The 3,916-nt window shown below is 42.0% G+C and overlaps 1 protein-coding gene and 1 pseudogene across 1 annotated transcript in view; both read right to left on the minus strand.

Annotated features, from left to right (window-relative positions):
* Positions 1–3,916, minus strand: part of HECTD4 (HECT domain containing E3 ubiquitin protein ligase 4) — a 139,619-nt gene that overhangs the window by 7,090 nt on the left and 128,613 nt on the right. The gene's annotated exons all lie outside the window — the stretch shown is intronic.
* On the minus strand, positions 1,620–3,549 carry LOC102811275 (annotated as a pseudogene).

The raw sequence follows: 3,916 nt of genomic DNA on the forward strand, positions 1-3,916 counted from the left end.
CTGAGAGCAAGTTTCGGTGTTTCTTCTAACATCCATTTTGATGTTTTCCTTCTATCTTGTCTTCTCAATGACTTTTTGCTTTATTCATGTATGATGTTCTTGATGTAATCCCACAACTCTTCTGGTCTTCGAATGTCAGTATTTCATGTATCAAATCTGTTCTTCAGATGATCTCTAAATTCATGTGGGATATATTCAAGGTCATATTTTGACTCTCACATTTTCTTCAGCTTCAGTTTGAATTTGCATATGAGTAATTGATGGTCTGTTCCACAGTCTGTCCCTGGCCTTGTTTTCACTGATGATATGGGGCTTTTCCATTGTTTCTTTTCGCAGATGTAGTCAATTTGATTTCTATGCATTCCATCTGGTGAGGTCCGTGTGTATAGTCATCTCTTATGCCATCTAAAGAAGGTTGTTGTTTTTTTTAAAGAAGGTATTTGAAATGAACAAATCACTGGTTTTGCAGAATTCTTTCATGCGTTCTCCGGCATCATTTCTATCACCAAGGCCATATTTTCCAACTACTGATCCTTCCTCTTTGCTCCTAACCTTTGCATTCCAATCACCAGTAATGATCAATACATCTTGCCTTTATAGCTATCCCTCCCCCTGCCCCCCATATTGGGTAGCCAATGTCCAAGTTGCCCATCCCTGTCTATTCTGTGTATGGAGGGGGTGGGAATGATCCTTGCTATAAAAGTTTGTTCCCTCTTTTGAGCTACTGCACCCATAGGTGTAGGTCAAGTTCATCAAATTGTATCAGATTACTCTTTTTTTCCTCTTCTTTCTTCTAGTTGAGCTCTGATCATCCAGTCATTGGACGCTTCACTCTCCACTCTGGTCCTATGTGGCTATGTCACTAATTCTGGGCCCAAGTGTCTGTATGTCTTGCCACACTGCTGGCCAACCAGATCCCCTCCTGGGTTCACAGGAGTCGACTGAATGTTGTAGGGCTTAGCTCACAACTTCATTGCTGTTTTTCCCTCATTTCCCCTTATCAGCGATTAATGTGGTCACCAGTCAGAGCACATGTCTGCTCGTGTATTCCCATTAATTTTTAGTCTTGGAAGGGGGTTTGCCCTGAAGGGACCCAACCAGTTGCCTTGATGTCTCTTGGAGGAGCAACTTGCTTGTTCTTGTAGTAGTCAGTTGGTCTGCCATTACTGTTTTGTATTTTTCCTGTCAGTCTTTCTTTCAAGAAGAATCTTCTGTTTTTGTCCTTTATTGTTTTCATCTTCGCTTTTATTGCTGGTGTGAGATGATATCGCATTGTTGTTTTGATTTGCATCTCTCTAATGGCTAGTGATTGAGAACATTTCTTCATATGTGTGTTGGCTGCCCAGATCTCCTCCTTGGTGAAGTGTCTGTTCATGTCCTGCACCCATTTTTTTTTTTTTTTTTAAATACACAGAAAATAATTTTTATTTATATATCAAAGACTCTAAGAAATAATGATGTAATGAGGTAAGACACAGAATGTTGTAGGACTGAAATGCTGCAGATGATTAATCACTTTCATTCAGCCTCCCCTTAAATATTTTAGAGGGCGTCTCTGACATATTCCTGGTTAAATCTTGAGCTTAGTATGTGTCCAGGCACCTTAGAGTTCTCTTCCATTAGTCCTCACTCTCTCTCTTCTTTTTCTTTTTCTTCTTTTTCTCTGGACTAGAAATTGCTGTGCTGGTGCATGGCTCTTCCTCAGAAACCAGTTCTTCCTTAATGCGTTTCTTTTCATCCTTTTTCTTTTTCTTCTTCACAGAGGTTTCCTCTTCTTCCACCACTAGGACTTCTTCTTCAACTTTGATTTTAATCTTGGCTTTTTTTGCTTTCTTTTCTGTGATTTCCTCGTCCTTATCTACCTGTTCTATCTTTCGTTTTTTAGAACAGGTTGGCAATGTAGAGTCACCAGAAGGATCGTAAGTCTTCACTTCACTTTTATGTTCGTATTTTTCTGCTTTTGCTAGTGCCTTTCCTGTTCCACTTATTTTTCTTATCCCTCTGTCTTCCAAAGTCCTCAGCCTGGCCTCTAATTTGGCTCTGTTCTCCACCCCCATCGCAGAACTGGAATCCTCAACAAAAGCATCATAACGGATAGCCAAAACAGTTTTGGCTGCCAGCATTCGAGAAATCTTGCCTTTGTGTTTAGGACTTGTCTGGCCTACAAGTGAAGCATGATAAATGAGACCATACTTAGGAGTATCCCTTCTAGACTTGAGGGCCCTGAAGAGTGCCTTTTCTGCTCCGAGAATCTGAACTGTAGAAGCTGCATACTTGGCCATATTCAAAAGTGAGCCTGCATGAGCAATAACTCTTGCTCCAACTAATTCTCCAACCATGACTGTAACATTGGGAGCAATGGCCATCATCCGATTTTGAAGGTATTCATAGAGCTGGGTTCTATATTCTGAGATTTCAATCACCTGGGTGCAGAGATGCAAAATGTTGCAGATATCTTCTTCTGAAACCTCTGTTCCCACAGATATTTCTGCAGCTGCTTTCACTTCTGCTTCAACATCTTCTGGCAGTAACTCAGCAAGTGTGGCAGAGGCATAGTTCTTCCTATCGCCAACTTTCTGCAAACATTTGCAGTATGTCAAATTATCTGAAATAATTTTTCCTAATTCAGGAAAATGCCAGCCGTACCATTCTCGACATCACATGATGTAATTGTTTAGTTCTTTATCTAAGCCATCTAACAAAGAAATAGCCTGAACAATCATTGTATCCACTTTATCAGCACTAAATTTCAGTCTGTATCTAGAAAGGCTGTGGGCCAGTCCAAGTCACATAGCTGCCATTTCACGTGGTTCCACCCCAGGGATTAACCATCCATTTGTGAACGGATGCCTCTCATAAATTCATTAACAATGGGACTATGGATACAGCTGAGATTCAGCTTTTCCTTAATGACCCCTCCTAGTTTAGCATCAGCTACAGCCAAGGGTTCGTGGGCTTCTTTTACTATTTTCCTCAGAACTTTTTTCAACTGCTTATTAATTTTGCCCTCCATCAGAGCTGTGAATGCTTGGTCCCTTGTAGTACAGCTTTTACTGAATTGTGCTTCAGCATTATGCTGCTGGTTTCCACAGGGAGATCAATTTAACCACTTCTCAAGGCACTTAACAACAACAACAACAACAACAAGGAGCTCTGGTAGCGTAGTGGTTACGAATTGGGCTGCGAACCTTAAGGTCAGCGGTTCCAAACTACCAGCCGCTCCGCGGGAGAAAGACGAGGCTTTCTACTCCCGTAAAGATTTACACCCTCGGAAACCCTGTACAGGGTCGCTATGGGTCGGAACGGACTCGATGGCACTTAACAACAACAACAACAACACCTCTCATCACACTGGGGGGATGGGGAAAGCAGCCCTGCTAGTGCTTCTGCTGTGTCCTGAAATTTCTCAAAATGTTTTAGCTTTACTATTTTATTTGCCTTTTCTGGTGTTTCAAATTCTTTCCACAAACTATCAACCTCTTGAAGTTTCTTCTCATTTAGAACCTTAAAGATGGCGTAGCCTACAGACGTTTCAAACAGCACCAACATGATGAAGTTGTGTTACGGCGCTGAGCCGCCCGCTATGAGCTCCGATACCAGTGGGCAATGGCCAAGTTTGCAGCCTCAAAGGCCCTAAAGACCGTGGCTGGAAAAGCAGAAGCACCCACTCCACCAAGCACATTGCTAAACGTGCCACCAGGCCCCGCAGGTAGAGCACATGAACGTTCTTCTCCCCCAAGGCTTCTGGGATAGCTGCATCACTTCCAACCCCTGCGCCCATTTTTAAATTGGGTTATTTGTCTTTTTCTTGTAGTGGTGTTATAGTTTCCTATATATTTTAGAAATGAGTCCCCTGTCTGATGAGTTGTTGCAAAAGATTTTTTCCCATTCTGTGGGTTGCCTTTTTACTCTTTTG

This window comes from Chrysochloris asiatica, unplaced genomic scaffold (assembly GCF_000296735.1).
Source record: "Chrysochloris asiatica unplaced genomic scaffold, ChrAsi1.0 scaffold00142, whole genome shotgun sequence".
NCBI lineage: Eukaryota > Metazoa > Chordata > Mammalia > Afrosoricida > Chrysochloridae > Chrysochloris > Chrysochloris asiatica.